The following is a 12,434-nucleotide window of genomic DNA, read 5'->3' on the forward strand; positions in this document are numbered from 1 at the left end:
GGGCTTCCCGGCCAGGCGGAAGGCGGATGGCCCACAGTGGGGAAGGGTCGGGGCTCGTGGAGGCGGAGGGCGGGGCCGGGCCGCGGGAGGGGATCACTGCAACTCCAGCGCCCTTGTCCTTCGGCGCTTCTACGAACCAAACCCATCCCGGGTTTCCTACCGAAAGTTCCCTCCGCCCAGGCCCTCGTTTCCCTACCCCTCCTCCTCAGCTGTGGGCCTCGCTGGTGGCTCAGATTGTCAAGAATCTGCCTGCAAGACAAGAATCACTGGCTAGATTCCTGGGTCGGAAATATCCCCTAGAGGAGGAAATGGAAACCCAGGGCTGTGTTCTTGCCTAGGAAATCCCATGGACGCAGGAGCCTGGTGGGTCACAAGGTCCCAAACAGTCGGACACAGCGACTAAACAACAGGAAACACTCTGTTGATCTGAGCCGTCACACCCACTAGCCACATGCAGCCAGAGAACTCTGGGCTGGTCAGTTCAGTTCAGTTCAGTTGCTCAGTCGTGTCCGACTCTTTGCAACCCCATGAACTGCAGCACGCCAGGCCTCCCTGTCCACCACCAACTCCCGGAGTTCACCCAAACTCTTGTCCATCGAGTCGGTGATGCCATCCTGCCATCTCATCCTCTGTCGTCCCCTTCTCCTCCTGCCCCCAATTCCTCCCAGCATCAGAGTCTGGGCTAGTGGTTCCTCCCAATTCAGAGGTATTGAAAGTGGAAAAAACGCATAGGGATTTCAAAGACTTAGTATTAAAAATTGTAAAAAAGAATCTCTGTAATGATATTAACATATTGAAATGATATTTTAGACATTGGGTTTTGTTTGTGGGGGTTTTGCAAGGGTTTACCAGAACCCAGAAGAGGGATGGAACCCCTGCTCTTGTCATTGGAAAGCATGGAGTTCTAACCACTGGACCACCAGAATTTGAGATATCTTGAGTAAAAACCATATTAAACTTAATTTCACTCACTCCTCTTTATTTTTTTATATGCCTAAGAATATTTAAATTTACCTGGGAAGGGATTACTTGGTGGTCCAGTGGTTAGGCTTCAGTATTTTCAGTGCAGGAGCCCAGAGAACTGGGATTCCAAAAGCCACACAGCATGGCCTAAGGGGAAAAAAGCTTTGTTTGTGACATATATTTATTGAAAGCATTGTTACAGATGGAAGTGCTGAGAGGCTAAGAAACTTGCCTAATGTGAAAAGAAGTCAGGATTGGCATTCAAGTATCCTGCTAACCAAGGGTCCTGATATTCTAACTGGGGATGTTAAGAATGCCTCTCTGATGAGGATACTAGTGAATCTACCCATGGAAATGAAAGCACAGTGGGATGTCTTGTTGAGTATACCCTAGGGAAAGTTACTTCTTACCTGTAAAATAGGCATTTAATTCCAATTTACAGTCTTGTGAACTATCTCTACCTACTCACCCTGCGGATTCCTGTTTCATATCCCACTTTCCCTGGTCTTATGTTTCTGCTGGGCTGCCAAGTTGCTTTGATACCCATTATGCTCACATGGCATAGATATACATGTAGATATGGACACAGACACATAGAATGTAGGTATATTCACAAATATACAGCCATTAGTCCTGTAATGTCTTTCACCTTGATGGGTAAATATTTTGTTTGCAGGTGTATTATCAGCACCTATGGTAGTGCTCTGAACGTACTTGACTCTTGATGAATAAGTGTTGAATGAATGGTTGAGGGTCCAATGAGACAATGTATAATGTGCTTACCATGGGCCTGACAAATTCTTCAAATTTCTTGATCAGAAATTCTGGAAGGAGGCCCCAGCTCTGTTTTTATCAAGTCCTCTACGTGATACTTGGAGAAGGAAATGGCAACCCACTCCAGTGTTCTTGCCTGGAGAATCCCAGGGACAGAGGAGCCTGGTGGGCTGCGTCTATGGGGTCGCACAGAGTCGGACACAACTGAAGCAACTTAGCAGCTACATGATACTGGCAAATTCCCAAATTTGAGCATGCATCCATTCAAAGCTATGTTCTCTCCCAATGTGGGTCAAACAACATGGGTGACTTGACAGAAATCTATGAAATCAAGAAGCTGATTGGGGCTGGTACACGGGGATGACCCAGAGAGATGTTGTGGGGAGGGGGGTGGGAGGGGGGTTCATGTTTGGGAACGCATGTACACCCGTGGTGGATTCATGTCAATGTATGGCAAAACCAATACAGAATTGTAAAGTAAAATAATAAATAAATAAATAAATAAAAAGAAGCTGAATCAGGGAGTTTCTGGTGATCCAGTGGTTAAGCATTCGCCTCGCTATGCTGGGGACACAGTTTGATTCCTGGTCTGGACCTAAGATTCCCCCATGCTTCGAGGCAACTAAGTCTGAGTGCTCAGGAGCCTGTGTGCCACAACTAAGACTGGATACAGCCAGATAAGTAAATTCTTTTTTTCAGTCAAACCAATAAAGTCTCTGGGGATTGGCGCCTATTGTGAAAGCTCTAAAGAGTCTCTCAGCTTGGATAACTGGCAGACAGCGAGTTCCCTGCACAGCCTGATTCTCGCCCCTCAACTCACCTCTCTGTCTCTCTCTGGTGGGCTGGTTCCTCCTCCTCCTCGAAGTTGTTGGCTGTTGCGCCTATGGGTCTGGCTGCTGTTTCTTGCTGATCACCCAAGGCCTCCCCCAGTGCCAGTCTCCTGTGTAGATGGACGCTGGCTGGAATCTGTCCCCGGGTGGATCTGTCTCCTAAGAGACCACAACCTGCTGCAATTGCCTCTTCCCAACCTTCTCCAGCCTCCAGCCTCCTCCCACCTCTGCCTTCCCCGCACCAGCTATTAGGCCCTCAGGAAAAGCATGAGAAATGTCGCTGAAATCAGATTTCCTGCTCAGAAAATGTTCATTTACATCTGATCTTACCTCCACAAAAACCACTTGAAAAGGGTGGCTTTTCTATTCTTAACCTCAAACTGTAGTGAAGGTCCTGTCTGAAAGGATGACTCCAGGGAAATTCCCTGGCAGTTCAGAGGTTAGAACTCCACGCTTTCACTGCTAAGGGCAAGGGCTCAATACCTGGTATGGGATTTAAGGTCCCACAAACTGGGTGGCATGGCCAGAAAAAGAAACAAACAGAAAGACCCCAGAAGGAAAGAAAGGAACCTGTCCAACTCGACTCCTCCCCTTTTCTTCAGACTTAGGCAGTGACAGACTCATCCACCAGAGGGCAGCATCTGCTCCTTTTCTGCCCTGGCCTGGACTCTGGGACTTGGTTTTGGGTGAGTTACCTCTGAATGGGCCCCTGGCGGGAGAAAAGGGTCTCTAAGACCCCCTTCCCACAGTTTTTCTTACTTTGTTTTTTTTTTTTCACACTCATTCTAATTAGTAGGTTGTGTTTCCTCCATTTTATTTATTTAGTTTTTGGCCTTGGGATGTTAAATCCCCAACCAGGGATGTAACCTGTGCCCTGTGCTGTGGAAGAAGAGAATTGTAACCAGTGGACAGCCAGGGAATTCCCTCTTTGTTTTATTCTTGAGGAAGCATAGCTGGCATTTGAAATATGGCTCTTTGTGATTTCCAGTCTGAAGCCGCTCCTGGACTTCCACTCCCCTTCCATCCCTCCTCCTGCAGACTCCTCTCCTCCCTTCAGATTTGCACTCAGGTACTCAGTTGGGATGCTTTGGAGACAAGGATGTCCTCAGCTTCTTCCTAGGTGAGCTCCACCCATCCTGTACTTTTCCCTACTTCAGAGCCTGGGCTGTTTTGGGGAAATGGACCTGGAATCATCTAAGCCCCTCATTGCATGCAGAGGAAACCAAGGCTCCCAGGGCGAGGTGGCTTTTCCAAGGCAGTTTACTTGACAGGACAGGACTCATGATGACTCTCAGTCCAGGGTTCAGCCCGCCAGGCTTTGGTTGGCAGGGGCAGCCTCTCTCTCCAGTTCCATCCCTCCCATGGCCTCTGATTTTCTCCTCCAAGAACTCTCTCCTCCTCAGTAAAATCCTGAGGGTTCAGTATTACCCAGACCTTTCCTGAAAGTGCAGGGTTTTATAGGTATCCCTCCCAACCCCCAAGGTCTCAAGGACCACAGACCAGGAAACTCCCAACTAGGGCTGGGTGCTTGGTTCCGACACTCAAGGAACTCCTTAAGGAACTCCTTGAGTATATTTAGTCAAACCATCATGTAGTCATGAAACATGGAAGAGTTCCTGATTGCCTACTGTGTGGCCAGCACAGTGCTGGGCACTACAGAGCTGTGGTTGTGAAGAACCAGCTTCTGGGCTCAGCACTTAGTCTGGTGGGGATCCAGCTCTGACGAAGAACATCAGTCAGCAACTGGAATCTGACCCAGGAAAGGGAGCCAATGGGAGGAACTAGATAGGTGCCGGCTAGTCTGCCCTTCTGTCTGGAATTCTTCCTTGAGTCTTGGCCAATTAATCTTGCCTCTGATGTCACCATTGGAGAGGCCTTCATGAGCACCCCTCCCCCATGTAAAATAGCTCTCTCCCCAGTCACTCTCTAGCACATTTCTCTGTTTTCCTTCATGGCTTGTATCACTATCTGAAATGAGCCTCTTGAGTCATTGTGTGTCTCTCCCTCTTCCTCTTTATAATGTCCATTTCATGAGGGCAGGCACTGAGACCTTCAACCTGACGAGCACTCCATCTATGAACGCTTAAAGTAAGAACATTCAAATATTCTCTGTAACGTTTCCTCCAATGCACCCTGTCCTGGGCTGTGATCTTGTGGACAGAAAGGGCTGCAGAGGTGAGGCTGCCAGGAAATGGTCACTAATGGAGGAAGGGTTCCTGGGCCCCAGGGCGGATTTGGAAGTGGGGACTGGAGTTCCCATTTAAAGGAGACTGGACTTGGGTAGGCCCACAACCTGGTGTCGTCCTGACAAACTGGGCCGCTTCCTTCACCCCCAACTTGCCCCACTACCTCCTTCTCATTTGTTCATCAACACCTTTCCTGGAGAAGGCAAAGGATGCAAGGTGGGGTGAGATTGCCAGTTTCAGCGCCCTTATCAGATAATCAAATGACAATTTCCTTCTTGGGTGTGAGGCCCAGGAAATGTAGATGTTTTCTGTTGTACAACGATTGTTCACAGCTCACTTCTGCTAATTTCTATCTGGGTGACTTTGGACAAGCTTCTTAATCTTTCTGTTCTTCAGTTTCTTCTTTTAGGAAAAGCACACTTGGGTGGAATCTTGAATTTAAAAAATTCCCAGAGCTGAGAGTCTTCCCCTGGGGACTCCAGCAACCCTGAACTGTTTCAAAGTTCTGTTAGGTGTTGAGAGCAGTGCCTTGTCACTGGATAGAAGAAATAATCCAGTACTAAAGACAAACAAAACTACTAAGGGAGCTGGAAACAGCCTTATTACAGTGCTTTAAAAGATAAAAGAGAAATTTAACATAAAATTGGTGCATGGATATAACCCTTACAAGAAATAGTACTCCTAATTAAACTGCCCAAACAAGAAAATAGAAAAACACACATTGGCAAAACAAAACAGAAAGCCCTGTATAGATCTGTACCCAGTAACAAAAAGATGAGGAAGACACTGAAAAAGATGTAACAAGTCTATTGTTCATACTTTCTCGTTTCCCTGAGAGGGGTGCACCATTCCCGGAGGTATTGCAAGACAAAGTCTGTCCGTGGAGTGAACAAGTGAAAGTGAAGTCGCTCAGTCGTGTCCGACTCTTTGCGACCCCATGGACTGTAGCCTACCAAGCCCCTCCGTCCGTGGGATTCTCCAGGCAAGAGTACTGGAGTGGGTTGCCGTTTCCTTCTCCAGGAGATCTTCCCAACCCAGGGATCGAACCCGGGCCGGGTCTCCCGCATTGCAGGCAGACGCTTTACCATCTGAGCCACCTATTCCCACTCCCTGCTCCAAAAACCCACTTAATATATTGTCCTCGGATAGAGGGCATATCACATATTAAACTGATAAGAAGATACTACACTTGATCTTAGCCAAAAGGTGGAGAAGCGATACCATATGCTCTGTCCTAGCTCTCACCGTCCTCCCTTCAGCTCCAGTAAACGCACGGCGAGCATCCCAACCCTCACTGGACATTTCTGGCTTACTCTCCTATGTCTGTTCCAGAACAGTGAAACTGCACTTGTTCTCTACAACATTCACATCCCTTTTTGCAACCCTGCCCATCTTTCCGCAGAGGAGGGCCCTGATTTACATGCTCCGCCCCGCCCCTCAGGGGCGTGACCACCACCGTCCAGCTCAGCTCGGCACCGTCCGTACTCCTGGCCCCAGCCGCTCTGCAGAAGCTGCTGTGGCGCTGGAGGTCGCTGCGCTCGCCGCACACTTTCCAGCTCCGGGGAAAACGCAGGGGTTTTGCAGTTGGCCGCCTCAGGGGGTCGATGGAGGGAGCTGCAGGACGACACCGGCCGGCTTGCTCGCAAAGCAAATCCTGGGTCATCATGACTGTGCATTTGGGAGATTAGGGTTTGTCAGGGGCCGCCAGGCAGACAGAGCCCACAGCTTGAGCAGAGAGAGAATTACGAAGGCGAGGAAGGGGAGAGGCAGGAACCGCCTTAACTGAGAACCGGTCTCCGTACCCCGCGTAATGGCTAGGCTCCTTAATTGAGACCCCGGGGTCGCCAGGCGGGCGCACTAGTCTTTCCTCCGTTCTCCGCTAAGCAGCTAGAGAGCTGCAGGGTCTGTGAGACTATCACAGTCGGCCCTAACCGACTCTCTAGTTCAGTCGAACCTGAGGGGAAAGATCCCTGACCTCACGACAGCCACCTGCCAGGCACTGCCCTGCATTCTTTGCTATGATCGAGCCCACTTGGATTGAGGAGGATTGACACTGTTATCATCTAGAGAGGATTGACACTGTTATCATCTTCATTTCCCCGTCGTGATCAACGAGACCAGAGAGGCTGAGAAACTTGCCCTGGGTCACTCAGCTAGAAGGCAGTTGACCTGAGGAGTTGATCACGGTGTTCCAAGATCTGCCGGGTTCTGAAGCACAGGTCCCGCTCACTGATGGGAGGCCAGACCAGTGACTGCACTAGTTGTCTAGAACGTTCAGATCCCTTTTCGCACCCCCCGCCCATCCTTCCACAGAGGCGGATCCTATTTGCATACCCTGCCTTTCTCCGCCCCAGGGGCGTGGTCGACCCTTCTAGTTCTGTCCTTGGCACTGTCCTGGCCCCCGTCGCTCTGCAGAAACTGCTGTGGCGCTAGAGGTCGCTGCGCCCGCCGTACACTTTCCATGAGAAAAGGGGGAAAGCCACAAGAAGAGGAAGGCGACACTGAAGGACAGCAAGGTTGCTGGTGGCACACACATGGATTTGCTGGCGCCAGGCCCACAGCACCATGGTTTTGATAAGGGTGGGTGGCACCTGGGGTCAAGTCCTCACCTGAGCCTGCCTTGGCTTCTGGCTCTCTGGTTCCTTGCCGGCTTGGGTTTTCCCTGTCTCCTGTGGGAGGAGAAGGGTGCGGGGAGTGATCTGTTTCACTCCTTAGGGAACCCTAATAACCTTCTGGACAGATTAGCTCTGAGGTCCCCTCTGGACACACCTGGCAGGAGTCAGCCCTCAACTAGCAAACACTAGGGATAAAGAGAGATTTTGCCAGACACTCCTCTGAGCTGTCATCTCCCAGTGTGAATCTTGATCCTAAGAAAACCTAACTTGGGCCCCGTTTTGAGCAATCTCCCTCCCTTCTGCCACCAGAGGTGCTCCTCCATGCCCCAACCTGGTTTTGCCTTCTAGCTTGCACCAGACCTGACATGCTATATGTGTGCTTTGTCTATGATTCTACCATCTGCCTCCCCTTCTGCCCCTCCACCCTAATGACTGGGAAGATTCTCACTTGGACTGCTTTTTCCATCACTCTGTCACAGTCATTAGCTAGTGCCCAGCATCTACATCCATTTATGGTATGGACGAGTGGTAGGATAAGTATTAAACTATATATTATATCAGTTACACTTACCCAGCCCCTGACACGTGGTTATTATAATGGCTCTTCAGGCTTCCCCAAGTCATGATCTCTCTGCTTGGTTCCATGTTCCTCAGTGGTCATTTTATGGTTTCCCAGGTATCTGGGAATTGATCCTCAGACAGTTACATTCCTGCAAGGGAGTGTCTCACATTAAAGTGATTTACATCACCTTCTAGTTCATTCATAGCACCCTTGGGAGCTTGCTTAACTTGAGTTAGTACCCCTTCCCCATCATGCCCTGTGAAAGTATTAGTTGTTCAGTTGTGTCCGACTCTGCAATCCCAGACTGTAGCCCGCCAGACTCCTCTGTTCATGGGATTCTCCAGTCAAGAACACTAGAGTGGGTTCCCATGCCCTCCTCAAGGGGATCTTCCTGACCCAGGGATCAAACCTGGGTGTCCTGCGTTGTAGGCAGGTTCTTTACTGTCTGAGCCACCAGGGGAAACCCCACCATGCCCTGTTCTCTGCTCAGACAGAAGTTCTGCTGCTGGCCCCAGACCTCATCCAGATGCCATGTGCCTTCACTAAAGTATTGTATCCTCAGAGACGCTGATATCCTTGCCCTGAAGGAGTTAGGAGTAACAGGTCAGGATGGGACTAGGATGACCCGCAGAGGTCTCAAGCATTTCCTGTTTCTGCAGCCTGGGGAACCAGGTACATTGTCAGACTCTTGCATTTTTGCCAAACTCACAGGTTATAGATTCTATCTCATTGTTGTTTAAATATGCATTTCTCTTGTTATAGTTGTATGAAAAATCATATTTATTACAACTAATTTTAAAGACTTTATTGAAGGACAGCATACAAAAATGATGTAAGTGTAAAACTTGATTAAATGTCACAAAGTAAACACACAATTGTAACTAACCATTACTCTGCTTGAGAAAAAGCATTACTATCTCCTAAGAAGATGTCCTTCTGTCCCTTTCTTGTCATGACTCTCTTCTGCCTCTAAACAATGATATTTCTTATCTTTCCCAAGAATTTGATTAAAAATTTTTTTTAATTTTTGGCTGTGCTGGGCCTTCATTGCTGCATGCGGTCTTTCGCTAGTTGTGCCAAGCGGGGGCTACTCTCTAGTTGTGGTGCATGCGACTGTCATCACAGCAGCTTCACTTGTTGCAGCACAGGCTCTAGAGGGCTCAGCAGCTGTGGTGTACGGGCTCAGTTGCTCTGTGGCATGTGGGATCTTCTGGGACCAGGGATTGAACCATTACCACCTTCATTGCAAGGCAGATTCTTAACCACTGCACCACCAGGGAAGTCCCAGAACTGTGTGATTTTTTTAGCCAAATTTTATTCAGTGGTTTGCTCTTTTCTGATCACATTCTCAGGTCTCTTTGTAGAATGCTGAGATTCACCCTACCTGTGATAGATTTGCAAATATTTTTTTCCAAGTTTCTTTTTTTTTAATTGCACAGATGTGAATTATATAAATGGATATAATATATAAATGTTTATAAACAGTTGACTTTCAGAGTCTGAGTTATAGTATGAGTTAGGTCATCGGGGAAGGACTTACTGAGACAGAGTGAGGAATGCAGGAGGTTGACAGTAGGGAAGGTTAATGCTTTGAACGATAAAAGGCAGGAAGGAGGAAAGAAGTTCTGAACCAAGTTGGCAGCTAGAGGAGTCCAGCTTTCCACCTCACCCAACCCAACCCAAGAAGTGACTGGGCCCTGTGACTCCATGGAGTTCAGGATTGAGGTCCCCAAGAAGTATGGGGCCCATTGTGTCCTCCGTTGCCTGCCACAGTGGCCCACTGTTCGTGCGCTCATTGGGCCAGGCCGGGGATGGCCAGCTACAAGTGCTGGTGGAGTTATTCTGTCTGTTGATTGTCCAGTGCCCTCCTCCTCCTCAATCCTGACAAACCACTTCCTAGGTTGGCTGCTGTTGTGGGCCTGACCAAGTTTTCAGTCTTGGAGGCCTTCTATACAGTTTGTGGCTCATGGTCTCTGTCCCATGGTGGCCATCTGTCTCTACAAATGCCTAGTAGTTTGCCAGAAGCTGCTTTTGGGAACATGGACAAGCCTCTGTTGCTGTGAGTGTCGTGTCCTGGCTCTAGAGCCCTGAGGCCCTGCATTGCAATCCCCACTTTAGCTTACCACCAAGTCCCTGACTTCCCTTCACTCACCTGCCCGTCTCTAAGATAATAGGGTCTGCCAGGTCCACTGAGCCAAGCAGTGGGCTTGCCTCACCTCACTTGCTAGCTTTGTACTCGTTTCTGGCCCAGGCCCAGCTCCAAGCCGAATATCTTTTGGGTCACATGGCTTATGAGCCCAGGCAGGATTTTTTTGTGTAGAATTGTTTGAAGTTTCCAGAACTCTCAGAGGCCCAACTAGGCCCTGTGCTCTCTTCTCTGTGGTCACTGTTGAAAGAGGAAACAATTTACCTCTCCTTTGAGAAAGGCTGAGCTGGATGAAGAACAAGCTGGAATCAAGATCGCTGGGAGAAATATCAATAACCTCAGATATGCAGATGACACCACCCTTATGGCAGAAAGTGAAGAAGAACTAAAGAGCCTCTTGATGAAAGTGAAAGAGGAGAGTGAAAAAGTTGGCTTAAAGCTCAACATTCAGAAAACTAAGATCATGGCATCTGGTCCCATCACTTCATGGCAAATAGATGGGGAAACAGTGGCTAACTTTATTTTGGGGGGCTCCAAAATCACTGCAGATGGTAATTGCAGCCATGAAATTAAAAGACGCTTACTCCTTGGAAGGAAAGTTACGACCAACTAGACAGCATATTCAAAAGCAGAGACATTACTTTGCCAACAAGGTCCATCTAGTCAAGGCTATGGTTTTTCAGTAGTCATGTATGAATGTGAGAGTTGGACTATAAAGAAAACTGAGCACCGAAGAATTGATGCTTTTGAACTGTGGTGCTGGAGAAGACTCCCTTGGACTGCAAGGAGATCCAACTAGTCCATCCTAAAGGAGATCAGTCCTGGGTGTTCATTAGGACTGATGTTGAAGCTGAAACTCCAATACTTTGGCCCCCTGATGCAAAGAGCTGACGCATTTGAGAAAGACCCTGATGCTGGGAAAGATTGAAGGCTGGAGGAGAAGGGGATGACAGAGGATGAGATGGTTGGATGGCATCACCAAGTCAATGGACATGAGTTTGGGTAAACTCCAGGAGTTGGTAATAGACAGGGAGGCCTGGTATGCTGCGGTTCATGGGGTCGCAAAGAGTCAGACACGACTGAGTGACTGAACTGAACTGAACTAGGAGAGAGTGTTGCAGCTGGTGCTCCACAATAGGAACCCCTAAACATTGCAGCCTTCTTGTTTTACTGTAGTATCACTTCTCTTCTCACTAAGTTCACTGTGCTTTGTCAGATTTCTGGTGTGCCAGCACCTTCCCACTTTTTTTTTCAAGAGTTCATACCACGGAAAACATGAATCAATATGATATGTTACACTGCAGCCTGGACAATAAAAAATTACAAAAGTTCTGTGGAATAAAAGTCTAAAGTAGAGAAACTGTTAGTTCATGTTTCAACCTTCCTAAAACAAACAAAAAATAAATAAACAACATTCAAAGTGCTAGTTCACCACTACAAACTAAATTTTTTTGAAGTATGGCGAAATTTGAAATAGTATACCCCACACTATTTACAAGAAAGTAGTTTTAACAGTATGAACTGACATTTAATCCCAAAGTTACATAGGCATTGAAAAAAGCCCTGTTTAAATCTAATTTTTATTACCAAAGATATTCCCCTGAGGGGGTGCACCGTTCCTGGAAGTACTGCAATACCAGGTCGATGCGTGGAGTGGATGGAGCAAGCTCCTATTCCAACTCCTTGCTCCAAAAACCCATTTAATATATTGTTCTCGGATAGAGAACGTATCAGATATTAAACTGATAAGAACAGATACTACACTTGATCTTAGCCAAAAGGCCGAGAAGCGATACTGGGTCACCGCCCGTCGCTGTCACCGTCCTGCAGTCCTGCATATTCCACTCAGGGTGACCGGGTCCCCGCTCCCTTCAGGTCTCCTTTCCTCTGCTTCGTGGACACTACTGTGAATGGTACTGTACTGGACTCTCGTGCAAATTTTTTATTCTCTACATTGTAGGAGAGAATTTATATACCTGCTGTAACTTTGTCATTCCCTGACGGAGGCGCCATTTCTAATTTGCATGCCCCGCCCTTTCTGCGACGGTGGGTGTAGCCTTGCGAGTTGACAGCCAGCTTCTCTTGGTTTCTGCGCGCACAAGCGGAAGCTGGGCTGGGGCGGAGCTCTTCCTTGGCACTGGCTCATGGGGAGAGGCAGGATTTGGAGAAGTTGGGGTTGGGCGAACCGAGAAAAGGCTCTGTGAAATTGACCAGCCGACTGGTCCGAGTACGAAAAAAGTTCTCTGGTCTTCATTGTGAAAACAACAGGGTCCCATGGATTGGCTCTGTCCAGCCATAACCCACTCGGAGGCTGGGACTCTGGGAGTGTCTGTCTACTGTAGCCTACCAGGGGCTATC

The 12,434-nt window shown here is 48.3% G+C and overlaps 1 non-coding gene and 1 pseudogene across 1 annotated transcript; both read right to left on the reverse strand.

The window, feature by feature from the left end:
- Positions 1 to 5,771: 5,771 nt before the first annotated feature.
- Positions 5,772 to 5,972, reverse strand: LOC120867502 (annotated as a pseudogene).
- A 5,707-nt stretch (positions 5,973 to 11,679) lies between these two features.
- On the reverse strand, positions 11,680 to 11,870 carry LOC120867500. The gene has a single exon (XR_005721924.1). It is a non-coding gene; the product is annotated as a U2 spliceosomal RNA (small nuclear RNA).
- Positions 11,871 to 12,434: the final 564 nt, after the last annotated feature.

The sequence above is a fragment of the Oryx dammah genome, unplaced genomic scaffold (genome assembly GCF_014754425.2).
Source record: "Oryx dammah isolate SB20612 unplaced genomic scaffold, SCBI_Odam_1.1 HiC_scaffold_8, whole genome shotgun sequence".
NCBI lineage: Eukaryota > Metazoa > Chordata > Mammalia > Artiodactyla > Bovidae > Oryx > Oryx dammah.